This window comes from Protopterus annectens, chromosome 6.part0 (assembly GCF_019279795.1).
Source record: "Protopterus annectens isolate FY-2018-M chromosome 6.part0, PAN1.0, whole genome shotgun sequence".
Lineage (NCBI taxonomy): Eukaryota > Metazoa > Chordata > Ceratodontiformes > Protopteridae > Protopterus > Protopterus annectens.
The window spans coordinates 1,341,450,719-1,341,477,272 of NC_056737.1; positions in this window are offsets into that span (position 1 = coordinate 1,341,450,719).

The window sequence follows — 26,554 nt, forward strand, 5'->3', positions numbered from 1 at the left end:
TACAGTCAAGGCAAAAATGACAGAGAGCCTCATACTTTGCAGTGTTCAGGAAATGTCTGTTGATACCTGTAAATTAGTGTAACATTTAAAAATCATCCCTGATGTGGGCCTGTATTCCCATCAATTATTTTGGCTTTGTCATGAAATGCTGAGCCAAGAAGTTAAGAGGCATCATGTAAACCCATGGAAACTGAAAAGTGGACAAGGAGTAAACAAAGTTATTTGCATCACTAACACAAGGAGAGATCATCAGTAAGGACTACTTTCTCTGCAAACTGCCTTTCAAAATGTAAACATACTGAGATTAATCAAGACAGTCATACAACACATAAGTAGCTAACAAAAAATACTTAATGAAAATCAAGAGCCAGGCTGCAACACTGTTCCACTGCAAACTCCAAGCGACAACTCTGATAGCCTCTTCCTGACCCCTCTGTCAGTAGGCCACCTTCATTAGCAAGGTGACACACAAGTATGAAACCAAAAATACATTTGCGCACAACAAAACTAAATACCACAGCCCTCTCCCATATAAAATCCATTTGTTCTAAAGCATACACAGTAAACACTAAAATTAAAGAAGCAGTGTACATATGACATAATGCTCTCACTACAACCCATTAAAAAGTTAGCTAATAACATAATATGGACACATTTATCTTTTCTGCTTGATCAACTGTACCCAGCTTCATATATGCATCTGCACAAATGACTGTTTCTCCTGCCTGCAATCACATTCTCTTGCAGCTGGTAAGTAAGTAATTAAACCATAAATAAAAGAAGAAGCTGCTGTCACACACACACCATAAACAAAAGAAGAAGCTGCTAAGTAAAGCCTCCTGCCTGCAACAACATCACACTACATAAAAGAAGCTGCTAAGTAACTGCCTGTAATCACATTCTCCTGCAGCCAGTATAACAAGTACATTTCTCCTGCCCAGTGCCCAGGTTCATTAAGTAAAAGTAGTAAGTTAAGCCTGCAATAAGGAAATATGCTATTTCTCCCAAATAAGTAGTCAAGTAAGCACACGTACATTCCTCCTGTCCACATAAACGTCCATTACGAAAAGAAGCTGCTATTAAGTAAAGCCTGCTAGGAAATATGCTGTTTCTCTTGCCTGCAATAAGGAAATATGCTGTTTCTCCCAAATAAGTAGTCAAGTAAGCACACATATGTTTCTCCTGCCCATATATGCATCCGTTCAGAAAAGAAGCTGCTGTTGAGTAAAGCCTGCTAGGAAATATGATGTTTCTCCTGCGTCCAAACTGCAATCACATTCTCCTGCAGCTGGTAAGTAAGTAAACAAGTAAGTAAGCAGACGTACATTTTTCTCCTGCCCACATCCGTTAACTTAGTAAATGTAATAAGTTAAGCCTGCAGCCATTAAGTAAGGAAATATGCTGTTTCTGCCTGTGATCACAATCTTTTGCAGCTGGTAAGTAAGTCAGTAAATAAGTAAGCACATGTACATTTTTCTCCTGCCTACGTCCATTAAGTAAAAGTAATAAGTTAAGCCTGCAGCCATTAAGCACGGAAATATGCTTTTTCTCCTGCCTGCAATCACTTGTCACATTCTCCTGCAGCCAGTAAGTAAGTAAATAAATAATCAAGTAAGCACACAACATGTATGCTAAGTAAAAGTAATGTTAAGTTAAGCCTGCAGCCATTAAGTAAGGAAATATGCTGTTTCTCCTGTCTGCAAGCATTTATTACATTCTCCTGCAGCCGGTAAATAAGTAAATATATAAATAACTAATCAAGTAAGTACATGACCCGTACATTAAGTAAAAGTAATAAGTTAAGCCTGAAGCCATTAAGTAAGAAAATATGCTGTTTCTGCCTACAATCCCATTCTCCTGCAGCTGGTAAGTAAATAAATAAGAAATCAAGTAAGCACATGTTTCTCCCGCCCATACAAACATCTGTTAAGAAATAAATATACATTTTTTTTATCTGGCCAGGAAAGAAAGATGTGCTCTGCACACACAGACCAGTCTACAGAAGTGGACGCCATTGCGGGCGCCATGCATGTGATGACGTCAGGAGTTTAAAAAAAAAAAACAGGAAATTCAGAAATTAAAGGGGCCAAGTGGGAATTCATGGCACCCAAGTATTTTGCTCTCAAAACCAGTATTTACCGAGGAATTCAGTATGGTTGAAAGGTATGATGTCAGACTATCGAACAATATTGTTTTAAAGCATTTTCTAGTGATTTCTGAACTCTTGACTAGCACTGTGTTGAATTTAGGATATTTGTCTTGGGTTTTTATTATTTATTATTAAATATTTTTAAACCTTTCAACTGTGGTTGTTTTGCATAGAGATAATTTAAGCTCTAGAGTACTTGCATGCATTTAGTGATACTGTACCAAGCCACTCCAATAGCCTTAAAAGTTCTGGTCACACTTACTATTTGGATAATAGTATTGCACAGTAAAATTGGACACCCTTTGGCAATGACCTTATTAGTAGCTAATATTAGGGGTTCTGGTGGCAGTGGATTACTACCTTATAGCCTAGGCAAAAGGGGCATACCTAGTGAACCTGTGCCAGCCTTCCCCAGGAGTGTCTTTGTGTTTGTATATAAATCATATCTCAAAGTGTGTGTGTGCATATCAGCTACTTTGGCAGGGACACAAAGCACTGGTTGGACAGAGGGAGTGCTGGGAGGACTTGGCTTAGAACCCTAGCTAAGGACTCCACACTATAGCTCTGGCAGTGGGGAGTCTTATTGGGGATCTGGAGAGAAAGGGAGAAACCATCCCCAGACTGACTGGGATCTCTGTGCTCTCTTAAGGGAAAGTGTACTTTACTGTGTGTGTACTTGTTATTCTTCTCAGTGTGCATACCCCTCACTGGTGTTAATGGTGAGGATTGAGGCTCCTTGATTACTGGGCCAGTGCATGGGCGTCACATATTAGTTGTTTGGCAGTGGTGGGATATCCACATCAGATATTAATTGTTTGATAGTGGTGAGGTAGCCACATCACAAACTAATTGGCTTGTAGTGGTGTGGACATTATATTAATTGTTTGATAGTGGTGAGGTAGCCACATCACAAACTAATTGGCTTGTAGTGGTGTGGACATTATATTCCTGTGGCTTGTAGACAGTGACCACTGAAGGTGTTTTTGTACTCTAAATCAGCCATGCAGTGAATATTCAGAGTTCAGATCACAATTGTTTTATTTCTTTTGTTAGCTTAATTAGTCAGATAGAGCAGGCAAGCATGTCCACAGAGGTGTATGGCAAGCTGACAAGGAGCCACTTGGCTGAGATGTGCCAGGCTAAAGGACTAGTGCATGGAACCTGACTAAGACAAGGTCCCAGCTGCATCAGGAAATAGCAACCAGGAGGATGATCAGACTGGCTATGGAGATGTACAACACTCAGGGAATGGACAGCTCAACCTTTCTGCAGAGGACTTAAAAATTCATCTGGAGCTAAAGAGACTTGAGTTGGAGGCCAGGCATTTGGACATGGAAGCTGAGGAGAAGGAGAGGCAGACGCAGTACAAACAGGAGATGCTGACCCTTCGACAGAGTCATGGAGGTAATGGGGAAGGGAGTAACTAGACCCCAGCAGCACAAAAGGTCAATAAATTTATTCCGCAGTTTACAGAGGGAGATTATTTTGATAGTTTCATTCATTTGTGTGAGAGGATATGTAAACAGTATGATATTGACCAAAGGCTCTGGGTATGGTTCCTCACCCCCTTACTCCATGGTAAAGCTGTAAATGTACTTTCCAAATTATCTGATCATGAATTTTTTGATTATACTACTGTTAAGAATTATTTACTAGAATTGTTTAAGCTAACACCTGAAGCTTATAGGAAAAAGTTATGTGAGCATAGACGTAAGGCAGATGAAAGTGCATGTGAATATATTGCTGAACTGAGTACTTATTTTCATGGGTGCGTGAGTGGATGTCAGGTCACCACTTCTGAAGGGCTGGCAGACCTTTTGGTGAGGGAACAAGCCCTTAGCACTTTGCCTGAGGACATGAGGATCAGCTTAGCTGATGGACAATGTGCTGCTTCAGATGAGTTGAGGAAGAAGAGAGAACTATACCTAGCAAGCAGGGAATCACTGCACAGGAAGGGGACACCAGGTTCTGCTCATGGGTCTAAAGGAACCCATGATGGGCAGCCCAGACAGCCCCACCAGAATCTGACAGAAGTAGGGGAAGCCCCTAGTCCAGGTACACATCCAGGACCTAGGGTTAAATGTTTTGAATGCAACCAGAGGAGCCATGTGGCATATAGATGTCCATGGAGGCAAGGAGGGAAACAAAATTTGGGACAGCCAGTAAGTGGGAAAGACAAAATTCCAATAATAGGTTTTCTTGAGACAACAGGGGTACCAAACTACCATCTGCAGGATGGTAGTTTGGTACCCCTGTTGCCTTGAGATGACAGGGGTACTAAGCTACCATCCTGCAGATGTCCTGATAGGGAAGAATTTGGATGAGGCAGTACCATGTGTTAATGCAGTTACATGCAGTCAGGCTTGGAGGCAAGCATGTAGATCTGGTAGCCTGGGGGAGACCCAGACAGACAGCACACTTGCAGCCAGGACTGGTGAGGTGGTTACTTCAGGGAGGGAGCTATCCTGTAGCAGTGAGACTGAAGGTGAACACAGCTTCTTGTGGGTACTGATGTTCCCTTGGATAGAGTGACTGCAAAGGTAGAGGTGAGTAGTAATACCCAGGCTGACAATGAGGCACTGCTGTCAGAAGATACCAGACTTCCTGTGTAAGGGGACCTGGGAAAGATTACAAAGAGAGAGCTGAGACAGACTCAGCTCTCAGACCCTACATTACAAGGACAGAGACAGGTAGCTAGTGAAGTGCCTGATTCTCAAGGGAAGGGGGAATCTGTATACCGGGACAAAGGGTTACTGTATAGAGAGTGTACCTCGAGGGAGGGCTAGAAGGTGAGAGGATACAGCAGTTGGTAGTGCCTTGAGACTACCATCTGATGCTTCTAGCCATAGCCGATGATATTCCCTTTTCAGGTCATATGGGCATAAAATGTAAAAAGAGATGTATTATGCAGAACTTCTATTGGCCTGGAATTTCCAGAGATGTAACAGGGTACTGCAGGACCTGTGAGCAGTGCCAAAAGGTAGGCAAGGCAAGAGACAAGGTGAAAGCTCCTTTGATACCTTTGCCTGCAATTGAGGAGCCATTTCAGAGGGTAGTCATGGATATTGTGGGGCCGCTTAGTATCCCAACTTTTATAAGAAAAAAGTATATCCTAGTGGTAGTAGTGGCTTTGTCCTCCATTGAGGCCGAAAAGGTGTCAAATGCTTTGTTAGAGATTTTCAGCAGGGTAGGTTTCACAAAAGAAATACTGACTGACAAAGGTGCCAATTTCATGTCAGACCTGCCAGCTTATCTGTTGAAGTACTGTGGGGTGAAGCACCTGAAGACCACCCCCTACCATCTCCAGACTAATTGTCTTGTTGGGAGGTCAAACTCTACAATAAAGTTCATGCTATGGGCATTTACAAACCAGTTTAAGAGGGAGTGGGACAAATATTTTCCCCGTCTGTTATTTGCTTACAGAGAGAGTCCCCAGGAATCTACAGGTTTTTTACCCTTTGAGTTGCTGTATGGGCATAGGGTGAGGGGACCTCTAGATTTAATTCATGATGAGTGGGAAGGTGAGTGTGAATTCCACAAGGAGTCTGTTGTGGTATATGTCTTAAACCTCAGGACAAGGTTCAGGGAACTCATGGACTTGACCCAGGAAAGTCCGGCAGAAGCCCAACAGCAGAAAAAGGTCTGGTATGACAGGAATGCTTGAGCTAGAGAGTATGCTGTACGGCAGCAGGTAATGGTTCTCATTCTTATCAGACACAACAAGCTGCAAGCAGATTGGGTGGGACCCTACAATGTGGTTAGAAAAGTAAGTGATGTTAACTACATGGTAGAACTGCTAGCCAGGCGGCAGAGGCACAAATTGTACCATGTTAACATAATGAAACCTTAGCATGATAGGGAGGCCCTTGTGCTGAGTATTTGCAGTGGATTGCAGGAGGAGTCTAAGGGAGATCTGGTGTCTGATCTCCTCAGTGAGGCTCGGACTGACACCTCAGTGGAAGGGATGGCAATGTCCCAGCAGCTATCTCCTACCCAGGTTTGCGAAATCCAAGCAGTGTTACAGGAATTTGGGGACATGTTCACTGGAAAACCAGGGTGCACCCACCTGCTGCAACACCGGGTGGATACAGGACCCCAAAGACCTATTAGGCAGGCCCCTTATAGGGTGCCTGAGAAACTCAGACTCTGAGGGAGAAGATACAGGAAATGTTGGAACTAGGGGTAATTCAAGAGTCCAACAGTCCCTGGGCCTCCCCATTGGTGCTGGTGCCAAAGAAGGATGGCAGCACCAGGTTCTGCGTGGACTACAGGAAATTAAATAGGCAGATAGAGTCAGATGCTTACCCCATGCCTAGGACAGATGAAGCCCTAGAGCAGCTGGGTGGGGCTAAGTATCTTACCACCATTGACTTACCAAGGGTTACTGGCAGATGCACTTGACTTCCAGTGCTAGAGAGAGGTCAGCCTTTGTGACTCCTTTTGGCTTGTATGAGTTCACAAAGATGCCCTTTCAAATGAAAAATGCCCCAGTGACTTTCCACAGGCTGGTAGATCATATCCTTGCAGGAGCAGCAGGGTTTGTCCTTGGTTACCTAGATGATATTGCCATCTACAGCCATTCCTGGTAAGAGCACCTTCAGCATGTCAGGGAGGTGCTGAGCAGACTACAGAGGGCAGGGTTGACCATTAAGCTGAGCAAATGTCAGGTGGGTATTGCAGACGTCTCCTACCTGAGACATAGAGTGGGGAGTGATAAGATCAGGCCAGAACCTGCCAAAGTGGAAGACATTCAGGCATGGCTTGCACCTGTTACCAAAATGCAGGTGAGGGCATTCTTAGGGATAGCAGAGTACTACAGAATGTTTGCCCAAAGTTATAGAACCATAGCTGCTTCCCTCACAAACCTGTCAAGGAAAAACAAGCCATATAAGGTAGTGTGGACCACAGCATGTGAGCAGGCATTCCAGAAGCTTAAAGAAGCTTTGGGAGGATCCCCAGTGTTAGCCAGTCCAGATTACAGCAAATAAATTGTTGCACAGGTGGATGCTTCAATCCATGGGATGGGGGCTGTACATAGCCAGATTTCTTCAGAAGGAGAAGAGCACCCAGTGGTTTATCTCAGTCATAAGCTCCAACCCAAGGATGAATGCTATGTAGCTGTAGAAAAGGAATGTCTAGCCATAGTGTGGGCACTACAGAAACATCAGCCTTATCTGCATGGAAAGAAATTCACTGTAGTTACAGATCACAATCCCCTAACATGGATACACTGAGCCAGCCAGCAAAATGCCAAGTTGCTAAGATTGAGCCTAGGGTTGCAAGCACATGATATGTCAGTGCAGCACTACAGTGGGGTTAGCAATACCAATTCAAATGGGCTGTCAAGACAGGGAATAGGGTAAGGTATACTCAGATAGACCTAACCCTCTCAAACAACATTTCGCAAGAGTCACTTGAAAAACTAGCTTGAGTTCTCTGGGGAGGGGGAGAAATGTGAAAAACTGAGAAGCTGCCAGCCCAGCCAGATAGAATCTTGTAAATAATTCTATGTCATTTGTAAATATTAATGTAATCCGCATGCTTGTTTTACAAATGTAAGAAAACTAAATGTAAGAAAAACTGTGTTATATGTTCTGGACTTCAAAATATGTAACCACAGTGCACCCTGCTGGAAAAAAGCTGATAAAGTAAAGCATTTTAGGACTGTTTGATCTTAGGGTTCGGAGACGGGTTGTCTGGATGATGGAATTTTTTTCTATTATCTTAGGACAAGAGTTAATTGCTAGATTTTACATGCATAATGTCTTTTATTCTGTGGCTTCTTGACCAGATGCAAGCATACTAAGAAATGTAAATTTAGAGTTTCTGGTATCCTAGGAGCCAGAGAAGTGTCAAGAATGATTAGATCTAAAATGTGTCAGCAGTGATGTATTATCAATTTGAGAGATCGCGGAGAGAGAGACCTTTTTGCATTGGTCTTCAGAACTGACAGCATCACCAGCATTCTGCCTTTGCTCTGTATGTCAGTAGAATTTAGAACAGTATTGCTCTTAGAGTTAGATAGGAATTTAGTCAGATTTAGTCTAGCTGTTTTCCATATTTATGTCAGACTATCCAACAATATTGTTTTAAAGCATTTTCCAGGGATTTCTGAACTCTTGACTAGCACTGTGTTGAATTGAGGAGCTTTGTCTTGGATTTTGATTATTTATTATTAAATATTTTTTAAACCTTTCAACTATGGCTGTTTTTTGTTGAGATAATTTAAGATCTAGAGTACTTGCGTGTATTTAGTGATACTGTACTAAACCACACTAATAGTCTTAAAGGTTCTGGTCACACTTACTCTTTGGATAATAGTATTCCACAGTAAAATTGGACACCCTTTGGCAAGGGCCTTATTAGTAGTTGATATCAGGAGTTCTGGTGGCAGTGGAGCACTACCTTATAGCCTGGGCAGAAGGGGCATACCTAGTGAGCCTGTGCCAGCCTTCCCCAGGAGTGTCTGTGTGTTTGTATATAAATCATATCTCAAAGTGTGTGTATGCATGTGTGTCAGCTACTTGGGCAGGGACACAAAGCACTGGTTGGATAAAGGGAGTGCTGGGAGGACTTGGCTTGGAACCCTGGCTAAGGACTCCACACTATAGCTGTGCCAGTGGGAACTCTTATTGGGGATCTAGAGAGAAAGGGAGAAACCAGCCCCAGACTGTGATCTCTGTGTCCTCTTAAGGGAAATTGTACTTTACTGTGTGTATACTTGTTATCCTACCCAATGTGCATGCCCCTCACTGGTGTTAGTGGTGAGGATTGAGGGTCCTTTATTACTGGCCCAGTGCACGGGAGTCACAGGAGCAACAAGTTTTGCTGGACTTTGCATGGCTCAATTATTCCTATATTGTAGTGACATGCATGTAGTTGTCATGTCACAGGCTGGGCTGTGGACCAGGACTGTGGGTGTCTAGATGTGACAGATGCTAGAAATGTAACAGATAGAGCTATCAAGTCATTATTATGGCAGGTGTATTTGGACATGTACATGAAAGCAAAATGCATGCAATTTGCCCCCCCTCCCCCCAGCAAGCCATTCTATACTCAGACTAGTTGGCTAGTTCTCCATTTCTCCCCAGTTGCCATAAACACCGTTTACATCTCTCAGTGTGCATACTCTCTGCTTTACCTCTACAATGATTACAGATACTTGTTTACAACTTTTACTTCAAATGTTTTAACACAAACACATAGACATTTGTTAAACAAAGTAATAGTCTCACAATGACAATAGACTTGGCATTACAACTTCTATGCTTTTGAAACTTACATTCACTGAAAAGTCACTGAAACCCACATTGAAAGAAAATCCATCTGGCCATTGGCAGATTAAGTTTACCTTTAGGCTGTTTTCAAGCCATCGGCCTCTTACACCATGCAAAAGTGCTCACTTTCCTGACTGCAATAAATTGTATGTATAAGAACTACATTATATCCCATGTGTAATATGGCATCACTTGAAAGTGTGTTTTATAGGTTTGCACATTTTTCCAGTACACAATGAAACAACATATGAACCAATCATGACAAAACTGCCCAAGTCAGGAAATTTCAACTATAAAAGGACACACACACTTCTGTCATTGCAATCCACCAATATCAGTCAATATGCTCAAGCTCTGTAAAAGTAAAAGTCATGTGAATAATTCCACATGTAACTAATGAAAGGGTTGCTGCTAGCAAACAACTGTATATTTCAATGTTTCATCTACAAATTCAATGCCTGCTGGCACACTGGTAATATTGCAATAGGGAATGGATGGAAAACTGAAAACAGGTTCATAGTTACTAGGTATGTCATGTACAGGAGGACAAACTCACACACACACACACACACACACACACACACACACACACACACACACACACACACACACACACACACACACACACGTATCAAATATATAACTATTTACAGCTGTATGAATGAAATGCACAATTCTTTAGCCATACGTGCAATATTAAAACCTCATGACATCACATTACAGTTTCACACTAAGTACTAGCCATTATCCCTCAAATGAGTTGTTTTTTTTGTGGTATACCTTCGATCAGAACACTTAGACCACGCATGCAATGGTGATGATAATTTCACATGTTGAGAAAGCCATATCACACACGCAGAGTACACAAAAGTTCAGTTATGTATAATGAGTCATCGGTACATCTGCCATTAATGCTGTCACCCAGGTCTCTCTCTTACCTTTCACCATGTCTGACTTTGGTGAGTGACAATAATACCAGATTTCAAACTATAAAACAATTCAGTGCAAAACAATAGTCACAGTGCTTCAGTCTGGTGTGAGAGCTCATTCAAGAATGTCATATAGTAGGAACATTAATGTATAACTTCAACAAAGAGAATGCATTTAGACATTTTACCTTTTCTGTGAAGTGTATTACCTTTCAGTCCTAGATGATAAAACTTAGAGAGCTGGGATTTCTATACTTGGAGATGTTTACTTTGAAGGTCTGAAGTAATGGAACAGCATGTAATATAAAAGCAAGCACATAAACATGAAGAGTTGTAAAAGGTAAGGGCAGTCCCTTTAAAATCTTCACTCTTCCTGGAATCGGTGTTTACGTCATCTTCCGTTTGACACCACTCCGGTCGAGAGACACACAAAAATATCTTATTTAAAATGAATTTATAGGTTAAAAAAATAACCATTTTTAAAATGGATAAGACCTGAATAATAAGCTTAGAGTTGCCACCTGTTATTTCCCACAGGACAATAGAACGTTTTTGCTGCTTTGCATCAGGCTTGTAGGTCTTACAAGATAACCAAAAACAACTAATAGTTGAAGGGTGAGCTAATAGTCCACGGATGAATAAAGGGCTTTTGGTGGGATTTCATAGGGCAGTCACTAGCAGACTTAATGGCAGCAGTATTGAGGATCTTGGCGCTGCTTCTAGGGAGCCTTTTGGTGGCTGCTGCATGGGGTCAGTAAGTTTCACCTGTCGGATACAAGAAAAGCTGTGTGGAATTTACTGATATTATCGTAGCTATCATAGCTATCTTTGCTCTAAAGTAGAGTTGCTTGACAACCCCCCTGGACAATAGAATGTTAAACATTTTTGAAGGGTGTGCTGGGTGTACTAATAGTTGAAGGGTGCGCATGACGGAGAGAGCAGCTAGTCACGAGGTGACTCAAATATGGTTTTAAGTTACAGACCCATGTTAGCGTACCACAGTGTTATTGCTTCCTAACACTCCAAGCACATCGTGAATTCTCTCTCATTCTCTCTCATACACATAGAGGGTCTCCTCTTCTTCACACACTTGCATTCTACTTTCATGCATGCATTTACACAAATTCACACAAGCAGACAGACATGCAAACACACACACACACACACACTCACACACACACACACACACACACACACACACACACACACACACACACACACATACACACACACAACAAAATCACTCCTAGTAGCTACGGCTATACCGACGGTATATGCAGGCTTCAACATACATAAATGACACAGACTTCTTGCAAAACGTGAACAGTGCTGTTACCTTTGGAGAAAAGGTACTTGAAATCCATTCTGATAGCAAATATCTGTTGCAGCTAAGTCAGTTGTGGTGTGACCGTACTCTCTTCTAGAGCGATGAAATCACAGAGAAATAACAATGAGGGATCCATTAGCAAAGCAGGTAATTTTTCCAAATGTGTGGAAAAAAGAGAATAGCTGCTGCTGGACCCTCTATTTATCTGGGCAGGACAATGGGAACTTACATCTGGGGTTGGAGCTGTTATGCAAGTGGTGGCTTGGATTGTAAGAATCTGATTGGCTGCCACCGCTTGATGAGGAAACACAGAGGGAACTGGCTTTGCTGTATACATTAGAGAGAGCATTCAAAGTAGATTTTATCTAAAAAGTCCAATAGGACCATCAGGTAACTCCACTCTAAATCCTAAGTTGAGAAGGTGACTGACAACATTCAGTTACTTTTTCAACTTAGTTTTTAGCAATAGTTTTAAATACAGGCTGTAAAATAACTTGCGCTGCAGGAAGGCACTCGGGGTTAACATTATGGAATTCCTATCGTCTCATAGCGCGCTCAGGTTTAAGCACAGAGGCACCATGGTACAGTACTCAGGGTTATTGAGTTAATTGATGGGATGATTGATTCATAGCAGTGTACATGGGGGTGAAATGGAGAACTATGTATGGGATGAGATTTTTTTGGGGGGGACCGATTCCCCCCTTTTTTTTTGCAAGGTGAGAGTGGGATGCTGAGGAAGGGTTGTAGGTATGTTTGGGGAGGTAAGTTGGGTAGGAGAGGTTGCTTTTCCAGAAAGACAAGATAGATAAGACTGCAGACGGGGCGGTGTATGACCCATGAGGGGGGTGAACACCTTGGATGGGGAGGGTGGTTGGGAATCAGAAGACCACATGCCCCCAGATGGAAACAGTGGGACTGAGTTCCTCAAGCGTGGATAGTCTCCACTGCCCCTTCACGGCCCTGATGGTGGCTCTGCTGGGGGCTGGATGATTGGGCCAGCCTGCTCCTCGAGGTGCACCAGTCTGCCCTTGATCTGCCACAGACAGTCATACAAATCCCACTGGATGACCCTGTACACCATACCTCAGAACTGGTGTCAGGTGACAGGTTCCCCTCCACACCTGTGCCCAGGGGGGGATGGGCCCTATCCCCTAAGGCATTTCCACCCACGGGTGGTACAGGACCAGCAGAGGTGGCAGTTCCAGGTTGGGTCCCAGACATTTTGGGACCCAGTGTCGCTGCCAGATGAGGAGGGACAGGCGGATCCGCTGGGTGTTGAGGTTTGTCAAAGTGTTTTGGTTAGTCATGATCACAACATTTCAACATTAGTTATAACATCATACATGGGTGTTCTAATTAACCCAGAACAATAGAACTGAAAAAATTGCATAGCAAATGGAACACATGTATAAATGGAATAACAGTCATTATTGTAACAGCATGCCAGCAACAGTTACGGCAACAGGCCACCAACATTGGGATTTGAACAAAGTATGTTAATAAGCAACCATTGAAATATATGAACAGTAATACAATACAAGTCCCAACATTAGGTTTTAAGAACATACCCGTAGTATATGAATAATAATTAGTGATGCAGATAAGGGGTGGGTGGAGAGAAAAACAGTCCATTACCAACTGTATAGGCTATATTTTACACAGCAGTACTGCTCAATCAGGTCTGCCCTCACTTTACATCTACCTGAGGCCTATAGCTACTATAGCACGTACATGCCTGTTAAGCTGTCAACCTGGAATAGAATGGGGGAAGCTGTGACAACTCTAGGTACATGACTAGAGGGGACTTGGACATGTCAGGGTTACATATATGACTAACAAAGTGGACACTGCACTGATGTGTGAGTGTGATGCTGGCATCCTTCCACTGGATTTATATTTGTGTCCAATGTTATTGGCAACAGTGATCACTAGCCACGACAGCAGCATGACACTTGCAAGACATGTATCAGAAAGAATGCATGGTGCATATATACCTATCCTGCCATTTGTAGGCAAGGGGTTGGACAATGGAACATTTGTACACAGTTTATTAGTATATCCTTCATACAGCTAATACAAACATTTCTTTACCTGTAAGCCCTGAGGAGCAAATATCTGTTAACACTACCTGACTGTTTCTACAAATACTCAGGATTACTTGTGTGTAATTATAAACACATCTTAGTACCAGTCCCTGGATTCAAGCCATGGTCTGTTTGTGCAAAAATGAGCAACATATCTGTTTCTCATCACACTGAGCTACTGGAGCACTTTTTCTCTGCTGCTTGACTGATTTGTGCCTAAAACTCACTTGGTTAAATAGTCTGACCTTGTAATATAAGTAGAGTGTCACAGAAGACTGTAGTGACAGTTTAACATATATGCCTGAGAGTCATGCATGATAGATAGTTAGTGGACTGTGTATTAATACTTTGAATGCAGGTGTACACATTTAACCCCTAGTGGATGTGATTATGTGTGATCTGTGCAGACCATAGCAGGGTGTTGAGTTGCATACCCAACCCAAACACATTTGCACATCATATATTTGCAGTTTCCACCTATTACAGTCTCATACTTGCCTGCATCAACATACCTACACTCAGGACTACATATAGCTGAAATGCAAAGGTTAACACAAGAACACACTGTAATACATTACACATTACTATTCAAGGTTCATTCTATTTTGTTTTACAGCTCCACATCTTCAGTTTGGCATAACAGCTGGTTATCAGACAAACCTCAGTCAGTACATGCTCTCATAGCCATATTTGCTGTATAGCATCAGTACACTTGTGTTTCTTCAACAACAGACTGGATTAAACACAACAGTTTGTGGGAATAAGTTTTATTGAGGGTGACATGACACAGTGTTAGATTCAAAATCTAAATTCAGTTGTACTGCATATCCTGTAGATGCTGAATGAATGTCATTTATTACCTTAGCAATCACAGTGTATTTTATTACCAGATTAATTCCTATACAGTATTACTATAGTATTGGCTTTATTTCATCAATAGTAGCTTGTTTGCTGCCTTCATCTGTATTACAAAGTACCTTGCATTAGTAACTTATATCAATATTGGTCTAAAAATATATTTATTCAGTACACTCAGAATATGCTATACCTAATGGCAGTACACAATTACACTTTCTTATTTATTGTGCTATATATTGTAAGTTAGATCCGTACTCACCACACTGTCAGCGCAGCCTCACCAGTTGTCCTGCATGGGCCTCAGTGTTACAAACCCTCTCCTCTGCAGCGCTGGGGGAAAACACACAATTATACATACCTGTCTATCAGATATTCATACTACAATTTGATAAATCACCATTTGATATACTTACAAACTTCTAAAGCATTCCGGGCCTGAGCATATTGTTTCCATTGGACCAAGAGCGCTCCCTTCCTCCATTCCAGGTCATTATAATGATGATGGAGATGCTCACCAGTGTGGGGGATGCCAGTGGCATTGGTGAGCTTACGTGCCAGAAGGTCCCAAGGCTCGGACTTGTATTCTGAGCCCTGGTACTGGCCCTGCAGCAGTCTGTCATCATGGTTTTTAACGAGGAGTCCAGCCATGACCCTGGACTCCAACATTTCCCAGCACTGCACCCAAAAGTGTGTTCCCTCTCCAGCACCTGCCACAGTTCCTGCACATATCAAACTCTAACAGGTTCTGCCTGTATTCCCACGTGTGCAGTTTAAATAAGGCCATTTCCCACCCTTTGCCACCATTGGACCATTTTTAAAAATGCTCAGCTCATCAGTGCACAAACCCTCTAAGCTTAGTTGAGCAGTGCTTAAAGTGGCAAATGCTTAGTGTTGCTTAGCTGTGTGCAAACCCACTTAGATCAGCTGAGGACTTCTTAGAATGGGACTCCTTACCAATGCTCAAAATGGCTAAGTGGAGCTAAGCGTTGCAAAGTATTGCTCAGACAGGTACTGTTTAAGCATTGTTTAGCTTGGCTTAGCAGTGCTTAGCAAAAATAAACTAAGGGCAAACAACATTTTTCATTTAAAAAAAAAATAACCATTGGATATTCATTACTCATTATTGATACATTATTAAGTGTAGGTATTTTACTTAACATCTTAACATGACCTTCCCCTATGTGCTTTCATTACGTCACCTTGGGGTGTGACTGTACTGTATCAAACACTTGTGTTTAAATGGTGGTTTTCTCCTCATATCTTCACTAACACTGGAATTCTGGACCAGCTACACTACCCTGGCTAACAAATATCAATAACTATAATAAATAAATAAAATAAAAATTATTATAAAAAGGCTTTCCCATGTAAAAGCTGAGTGGTCTGTTTGGGTATTCAAACCATGCACCTACTAGACAGAAAGCCATGACTCTAACCACTGAGCTAACTTGGCTATGAAGATTTCAGTTATACATTTCTATATAGCTTCTCAATATGTTTAAGCACTGCTGAGCAAAGCCACTCAGCTACGCTTAAACTTTGATGAAAAAGAAATAAAAAAATTAATCATTAATTAAAACTTAAACATTAGACTTCACATTATTAAATAAGTGTTCAAGGATACTTTCTTTATTGTTTTAGTGGCGTACAGCACTTTCAAACTGCAGGAGGTGTGGTATGGATACTGTAACACACCCCCCACATGACATTACAGTTCACATTATTAAATAAGGGTCCAAGGACACTTTTTTTATTGTGAACTTTGAGAGTGCAGGGGCTGTGTTATCTATACTGTAATACACCCCCTACATGACATTATACTTCACATTCTTAATAAGTGTCCGAGAACACTTTATTTGTTTAAGTGCCATACGGCACTTTCAAACTGCAACGGGTGTGTTACGGATACTGTAACACACCCCCTACATGACATTACAGTTCACATTATTAAATAAGTGTCCGAGGACACTTTCCTTATTGTGAAAGTGCCATATGGCACTTTGACATTGTAGGGGGCATGTTACTGATCTGCAGGCACTGTAACACACCCCCTAGCACTTATTCAGAATCCATGTACACGGTTCCCCCTCAGTAGAGCGCCTTCATTAATATTAAAGGCATGCTGCCTAGAAGGAGAAGCAGACATGGACACCATTCACGCCATGTAGGAATAATGCTATTCCTACATAGAGTTTATTAAATCTGGGGGAATGTTTAATGATGGAGACAACATTGTACTATGGCTTTGGAGTAAAGCAGAAGATTTTTGTTTAAGCAGAAGATGAAAGGAAGAGTAAAATATGCAAAATAGTAGAGACGCTAAGGAAGTTTATAGAAAGATGAAATAATGAGGAACAATAAGTGAAAGAATAAATAAACAAAAACATGGTATGAAGTAGCAAATGTATAACACAGGTTGATCCATGGAAGGGAATGGGGAAGAAAGTTAAGAAGGCAATACAAAAATGGGCAAGATAAAGGAGGAAAGATACAGAAATGAGAAAAAAATGTTACAGCTTTTTGTGGATAAAGTTAAATAAATTAATGGTAAAATCATTGAAGAAACATAAGCAGAGTAAACAAAGGAATTCTAACATGTGGAGAGGAAAAGAACATGATATCCTCATGGAATATAAAAGAATAAGAAAGTTTTGCAACAGAACTAAGAAGATATGGGGAAGGAAAAGTTCAAATTTGGGCATGAAATTGATAAAGTATGGATATTATGCCAAACACGTATAAAAAGGTACCTTGCGGTGTAAATACCTCTCTGCTTACAAATAAATATGTGATAAAAAGTCCAAATACAAAAGCGGAGAGGTAACCAAAGCACAAATACAACTCCAGTGTAACTGGTGCCGTCAATTGAAACTGAATGACAATAAAAAGTATATAATAAAATAAAGTCTATTTATTACTATAAAAACTGGTAAGCGCTTTCACCGTAGCTTCATCAGACCATTAAAATTCAAATCACAAATCTCACAGATTTATAAACTTCATTTGGTGACTTAAACAAATGATCAAGACATTTAAAAGAACATCATACATTGCATTTGTGTTACATAGTGTGCATAGTAAGATATATGGATTTGTAACATTTGCTGCTAACTATACTATCTAATGAATACATATATCTACTTACTCAAAAAGTATGTAAAATAAATGACTTTAGTGTCCAACAACGTAAATTACATTTCATTAATAACCATTATCATCATCTCACATGCTCCACAATAAGTTATATTGAATAAGAAAATTCATAAATATCTAAAACTATTTACGTTCGTTGGAACATCTAAGATACCTCACTCATTCGTATCATATTATGATGCAGCAAAGCATATAATATGTACTCGACAAAACTATCCTATAAAATTTCAAACATATTAATATGAACATATTGACTTCATTTAGTGACAGAAATAAATAATTAAGACTTTTAAAGAAACATCATACATTACATATGCGTTGCATAGTGTTCATTATATAGCATATGAATTTGTGACATTTACTATTAGCTATGCTGTCTCATAAATACACATATCTACTTACACAAAAAACATGTATGATAAATAACTTTGGTGGCTGACGGCATAAATTACATTCAATAATAACCCTTATCATTTCTCATACACTACAAAAAATTATATTGAAATAAAGAGGTGCATAAATATCTAGGACTATTTTCGTTCGTTAGAACATCTAAAATACCTCATTCATTCATATCATATTTTAAAGCAGCAGAACATATAGTATGTACACGGCAAAACTATCATATAAGGTTTTAAGAATATTGATATAAGCGCCCCCTTCATATACTGTCAACTCTCAATAAAGTGGCATTAATTTTATTAAATAGACTACCAGATGTTAGTGCTTACCACATTAGCTGATATTAATTATAATAAAAAATACTTTCAGATTTATGGCCATTGACCTTACAATTCCTACAGTGAGAAAAGGTGATATCCGAAATACTACAGAGTGTAAAGAAATCAACTGGATCATGCGATTACGGGCAGATAAAGGTAAGGGTCTCAATGAAAGAGCTTCCTTCAAACCCATACTTTGAGCCCGATGGCTTAAAGCCAAATGAGTATATCCCATGTTAGCACTTATTATTTATTAATATCTAATAGTTAATACGCCTACACTTCAACATCATAGAGTTACTATTTATACTAGTATATCACTCTATTGTTATATCGTAGTGTTACTATAACAAGTTAGTCATCAGCGATTTTTGATAAGTAAGCCATTTTTAAAAAGGCTGGGATATCTTAAAAGTATATTCTAACATTTCTTCAATTTTATAGATCCAGTCCTATGTGATGACAAGTATTTTTTATTATAATTAATATCATTATGAAAGTTATATACTTATCAGCTAATGTGGTAAGCACTAACATCTGGTAGTCTATTTAATAAAATTAATGCCACTTTATTGAGAGTTGACAGTATATGAAGGGGGTGCTTATATCAATATTCTTAAAACCTTATATGATAGTTTTGCCGTCTACATACTATATGTTCTGCTGCTTTAAAATATGATATGAATGAATGAGGTATTTTAGATGCTCTAACGAACGAAAATAGTCCTAGATATTTATGCACCTCTTTATTTCAATATAATTTGTTGTAGTGTGTGAGAAATGATGATAAGGGTTATTATTGAATGTAATTTATGCCGTCAGACACCAAAGCTATTTATCATACATGTTTTTTGTGTAAGTAGATATGTGTATTTATGAGATAGCATAGCTAATGGTAAATGTCACAAATTCATATGCTATATAATGAACATTATGCAACGCATATGTAATGTATGATGTTTCTTTAAAAGTCTTAATTATTTATTTCTGTCACTAAATGAAGTCAATATGTTCATATTAATATGTTTGAAATTTTATACAATAGTTTTGTCGAGTACATATATGCTTTGCTACATCATAATATGATACGAATGAGTGAGGTATCTTAGATGTTCTAACGAACGTAAATAGTTTTAGATATTTATGAATTTTCTTATTCAATATAACTTATTGTGGAGCATGTGAGATGATGATAATGGTTATTAATGAAATGTAATTTATGTCATTGGACACTAAAGTCATTTATTTTACATACTTTTTGAGTAAGTAGATATATGTATTCATTAGATAGTATAGTTAGCAGCAAATGTTACAAATCCATATATCTTACTATGAGCACTATGTAACGCAAATGCAATGTATGATGTTCTTTTAAATGTCTTGATTATTTGTTTGCGTCACCAAATGAAGTTTATAAATCTGTGAGATTTGTGATTTGAATTTTAATGGTCTGACGACGCTACGGTGAAAGCGCTTACCAGTTTGTTATAGTAATAAATAGACTTTATTTTACTATATACTTTTTATTGTCGTTCAGTTTCAATTGACTGCACCAGTTACGCTGGAGTTGTATTTGTGCTTTGGTTACCTCTCCGCTTTTTTATTTGGACTTTTTATCACATATGGATATTATAATTCACTGACACAAGAAAAGTACATACATGTAAAATGCTGATTATGTGTGTTTGGTATATTTGGTTAATATGATGTAGGAAATTCTGAATCAATGAAATTGGGATGGAGCAAAGATAAAACAAGAAATTGTATTTTGGTTGTGGGTATAATGTGAGGGTTGAAAAAAAAAACAGAAAGAAATGTATGATGCAAAATAATTGTGATAAGGTTTGCTTCAGACTGCTGCAGTCTTGCCAGTGGCAAAGGAAATGCCTTAAAATGCTATTGTTTACCACTGAAGATCACCACTCATCCATAGTGCACAGCTACATGATACAGCCTGGATCCCCTTACCTGTTAGAAGTTGCAAGATAACGAAAACAGCTCTCTCTGTGGCAAAAGGCTTGTCTCATACTGACATTATTTCCCTGAAGAAGATCACCATTCATCTCTAGTACACAACTACTTTTATTACAATCTGCAAAAACAAGCAAGACATGTAATAAATAATTTTGTAATAGTAAGAAAACAGTGAAACTCTGTGAAGGTTTAAAACATAGTTTATAACAAGGTCTTGCTTATCAGTTGTGACTGTTGAAGTGTATAGGTGATAACTCCTATTCTTACTCAAAACTTTATTAAACTTCTAACAGAAGCAATCCATGACCAGATCACTTGCCTAATGAATAAACTGAAAAACTGCAAACTCTCCATTCCTTTGCAATATTTTCACTTGGCTACATTGGGCAGCAACAACTTTCTCTTTCAGTAATCCATTTCCTTTTAACTGCTCAGGACCACAGGCATGCTGGCTACATAGCTTCCAGTCATTACTGCACATGCATGCAGTGATTTACTCAAGCTTACATTGCCTAGTTTGCAGCCTTCCCATTCTCAATTCCCTAGCCACCCCTAGGCTAGGAGCTTTATCTATACTGTTCTCTACCCACTCTCCACCCCTTTCAGCCCTCCCATTAAAGACATACCACCTAACTACCAAAACACCACAGTATGCAAACATCTCTGTCATTAAACAAGGCAGTACTCCATGACAGAAAATTTCTAATCACTAATTTAAAACATTCCACTTCATACCCCCTTTCGATCACTACTCCCCCCATAACTCCATACTGCTACATATACCAGCCATTATGCCCCAGGCCTTCTCACTGCATTCCTCCTACTTGTTCTTCTCCCTCTTCCCAGCTCTATTTCCCACCCATCATACATAATCCACACACTTTCATCATCCCTGGCAGTCTAACATTCTCTCCCACTCTACCATGCCAATCCAGAAACAAAATCACCCTGTCTTTTTACTCCAGCCTCAACTAACAACTCCCACATAAACACATTCTATTGTTTACAATTCTCTCCCCCACACACAAACTATAAAACAACTACTCATAACCTTTACATCAAAATCCCTAAGCATCTCACAAATTCCGCCCAAGCATTCTAATACTAATCAGATCCAGCATTAAAACGGAACTAAGACCTTACCACCCCTCTCATATCTCCTGTGCCCTTATCAATTCACTGAGCATTGCCAACAAACTTGACTAAGTAAGTGCTTTCCTTTCCTCCCACAATCCAGACATTACAGCTGTCATTGAATCTTGGGTCAAGCCAATCACCCCAAGTTTCAGCATCTGCACCACTCATATATTAGAGTACAATGCAGGATCTGGGAATAGGAAAGGGAGGCTGTCTATTAGTATACAAAAGTCATCGTTTGCCTATACGTACTGCCTATATATTTATTTATTTATTCATATATTTATATATTATAAATATAATTGGTAACATCATATATATATATATATATATATATATATATATATATATATATATATATATAAATATATATATATGTGTCTTTCATAAAACATTATATTTTATATCATATATACATCAATTAGTATATTTCTTTATTCTAAATCGATAAACAGGATGTTATTATTATGATAAAGGTTAGAATTATATGTTACTAGGTTGGTCTATATAAGTAGTTGTCCTAGCATTCTATAGGTCTCTATGAAGTCATATTATGTTTAATTAATATCAAACATGCATATAATCCCATTGATATGTTTTTGGTTAGCTATTCATATTTTTATATAGTGAGTTTAGCACTGGGTCATAATAATAGTTTCTTAATTTTTAATTTTTTAGTTTTTGATTTTATATATTCTGATACTGGACCTATGTCTTTAAGAAACAACTAATGCATATATATCAATTGTTTAATTGTTTGGAAAGAGTGGGAAATTAAGTCATTTAATGACTTAATTATGAAATTAGAGTTGCTGTATAAAAATGGTTGTATTTTTTCACATAAATTGTAACCTGAAGAAGCATACTTGTGTTTATGCGAAAGCGCTCGTTTTTTCTGGAATAAACTGTATGTTCTTATTACATCGTGGAGGTACTTGTTTGGTGTTCCTGAGTTCTTCATCTTTATTTGCAAGCAAGTTCCTTGGATGGTAATCATCTTTTTGCTGCTGATACTTTTCATTTTATTAAGTTTGTATTACCATCACACGATGGAGGATATCCAGGTGGAATTGGGTTATAATCCTGTCCCAGTGACTGTGGGGAATAAATGGAGAGAAGCTATTCACCAAGATACAAATCCACTATTAAGTCTTGATCTTCATCGACATTTACCAACAACTGCTAACACAGGTACTGTTATAGACCATAAGGAATTTTTTTACTACCCTCAGAGAACTTGAGAATAATTTGTATCAGTTGCATAGATTAAGTTGGCAAAGACGCCACCTTGAAGCATGTCTCCACTTTAATGTTATTCCTAGAGGCATGCACATATTGTGTATGCCTACCTATGGAGACACGCATCCTGCATTATTGAAGAAATGGCAGGAGCTTAACATCAGCTTCAGTAAACAATATATTGCTCTCCTGATTGACTATTTCACCACAATAGAACGGGACTTGACTGTGAAAATTGAAAGTCAGCATGATAGTATGAGCCAAACCTTTAAGGGGGAATTTCATGTTAAAAAAGTAGATGCTATGTATTTACAAGTTATGGCGTTCAGTGAGAGGCTTCAACAAATCAAGCATAAAAAGTTGCTAAGAGATTATAATGACTTTTTTACAGGCCAGATATTTGTTTGGCCAAGATATAATACATCAAACACTGGAATGAATTCCATGGGTGCTCGTAGCACTCTACGGTCCGTACCAACGACCGTACCACAAGAGCCTGATGATGTTTCCACCTTAAATATTTCTTCAACGGGCAACGTGACTACTATAGGAACTATATGCCTAGAACAACAGCGATGTGAACAAAATACACCCAATAATACCCCACCACCAAACCAGGAAGAACTTAAACGCTCAGAGCGTACTAATGGCGCGAGACCTAAAGATTACACGCAAGGTGCCAGTCATGCTTTTTTACCCTTTCCAGTACAATACCAAATGAACAAAAGAGCCAGATCCAGCAGCAGGGGGCGAAGGAAGAGGAAATTATCAGAAGAAAATATGGAGGTAATACGACAACAGAAGAATTAGTTGATTTAGTTTTTAATTTATCAAGTCATACATTAACTGTCCATGAAAAGAGCCTCCTAAATAAAGGCCTTTCGTTTGTTCCCTCGCAAGAAAGTAGGCTAGCAGAGCTATTAATTGATATACAAACTTTTGCACGCAATGTATCATTGAAACTTTTATTTGATGATGAATCTGGTGTCACTGATTTAAACAGTGCAACTATATGTAAGAAAAAGAGTGTCTTTGTTCCTGGTATGTTACCAAATGTTAATTGTTTTGTTCAAGTATGTGAACATGATTTTTATCAGTATTTTTCAAAACCTACTAAAGAAAATAAACAAAGCTCTATATATTATAATCTGAATAAGGATGAACAACAAGCTCTAATATATTTATCTAATGATGAGAGCTTGGTAGTGAGACCAGCAGATAAGGGGGGTGGTCCTGTTGTAATGGATACCATGTTCTATAATCATTTGATGTTCAGTATGTTAGAAAATACCAAGGAATATTCTCTTATAACTGATGCTGAGCTAGATAGATTAATATATACAGTCCATGACAATATGTATGATCTATTAATGTGTAGACAATTGAGCAAACAACTTTATGAATATTGTTTGATAGAAAAACCATTGGTTCCTTTCATTAAAGGTTTACCAAAAATGCATAAGGGGAAGTTTCCACCCCCAATACACCCTATAGTGGCTGGTAATAAATGGTTAACAGAGAACATCTCGATATATTTAGAGTCTAGATTGGGCCCAATAGTAAGGAAAATACCAACAATTCTGAGAGATACGCAACAGTTATTATGTGATCTCCAAGAAATAGTATCAGTAAATAAAATAGTGACTCCATTAATTCTAGCCACTATGGATGTAAAAAATGTATTCACTACTATACCTAATGAATATGGGGTAGAGGCAGTGAGACAAGTTATGTGCAGACATAATATGTTAGATAAAGATACACAACTTCTCATCTGTGCTCTATTAGATTTAGTACTGAGTAATAATGTTTTCTCTTTTAGAGAAAAAAATATACAAATAGGTATGGGGGGTTGCGATGGGGACCCCCTGTGCTAATTCTTATGCGAATTTAGTTCTCTATTATTGGGAATGTCAACATGTCTTTAATAGTCCACAAATGGACAATATTGTTCTGTATAGACGTTTTGTAGATGATATCCTTATTTTATGGAAAGGAGATGTCTCTTCCTTGAAAGAACTTTTAAATCACTTTGAATCTACCAAGAATTTTCTCGAGTTTACACTTGACTTTTCATTTGAATATGTTAATTTTCTTGATGTTACAATTTCTATTAATGATGAGACTGGGTTAAATGCCAATATTTATAGGAAAGAATGTTGGAAAAATGCTATTTTACATTACAGTAGTATGCATCCAAGACATATCTTCCATAATATTGTTAAGAATCAATATACCAGGATTTCTAGAATATGTAGTAATGAAACAGAAAGAAATAGACAACTTAGTGTTATGAGTGATTTATTTTTAGCAAGAGGTTATCCTTCCAATTTGATAGAGACCATCAATAAGGAATCCATAACAAAGGTTAGCACCATCAGATCTAATATAGACAAACAATATTTGAATAGACAAGGGAACATCAAAATTTCTAGCATAAGACGTAATGCTAGTTTTAAGGTAAATAGATCTAAAGTTCCATTTACCACTAGATTTACCAATGATAATTATAATATCACAGGTATAATAAAAAAGAACTGGAATATTTTAACTATAAATCCTGATATCAAGGCATTGATAGGTGATACCCATATGTTCTGCTATAGAAATAGCAAAAATTTGAAAAGACTTATATGTAGGGAAAGATTAGCTCCAGGTTCAGTTAGTGGTAAGAGTTCACAGATAGGGACTAAGCCTTGTAATAAATGTAATATGTGTATTTATATTACTAGAGACACAGACTTTGAAGTACCTGACTTGAATTATCACTATCATTTTAAAATAAATGCTACATGTGATACTGTTAATGTGATTTACCTAGCTACATGTCAAAAATGTGATGCCTATTATGTAGGCTTGACATCAAGAAGATTAAGAGATCGCATTTATAATCATATTTATGAAATAAGGAAACAAATTTTAACCAATGCCTTAGCTAAGCATATTAGTTTATGTCATGATCATAGTTTTAAGTTTCGAGTGATAGAAGTAGTTAAATGAAATAAGAAAAGAGGAGACAACATGTTACACCTCGAGAATGTAGAACTTCAATGGATTTTAATATTAAAGGCCCATATAACACCAGAACTTAATAGTTCAGTTAGCATTAAACCTGTCTTGGCCTCACAATAGTAGCTTCAAGATTAATTAATTAATTATTTTATAACAAAAAGTGTTTTTGAAGAATATTTTAAATATATAGTGCTAGATGTGTATATCTTAATTAAATCATTTGCCTATACGTACTGCCTATATATTTATTTATTTATTTATTCATATATTTATATATTATAAATATAATTGGTAACATCATGTATATATATATATATATATATATATATATATATATATATATATATATGTCTGTCATAAAACATTATATTTTATATCATATATACATCAATTAGTATATTTCTTTATTTTAAATCGATAAACAGGATGTTATTATTATGATAAAGGTTAGAATTCTATGTTATTAGGTTGGCCTATATAAGTAGTTGTCTTAGCATTCTATAGGTCTCTATGAAGTCACATTATGTTTAATTAATATCAAACATGCATATAATCCTATTGATATGTTTTTGGTTAGCTATTCATATTTTTATATAGTGAGTTTAGCACTGGGTCATAATAATAGTTTCTTAATTTTTTTAATTTTTTTAGTTTTTGATTTTATATATTCTGATAGTGGATCTATGTCTTTAA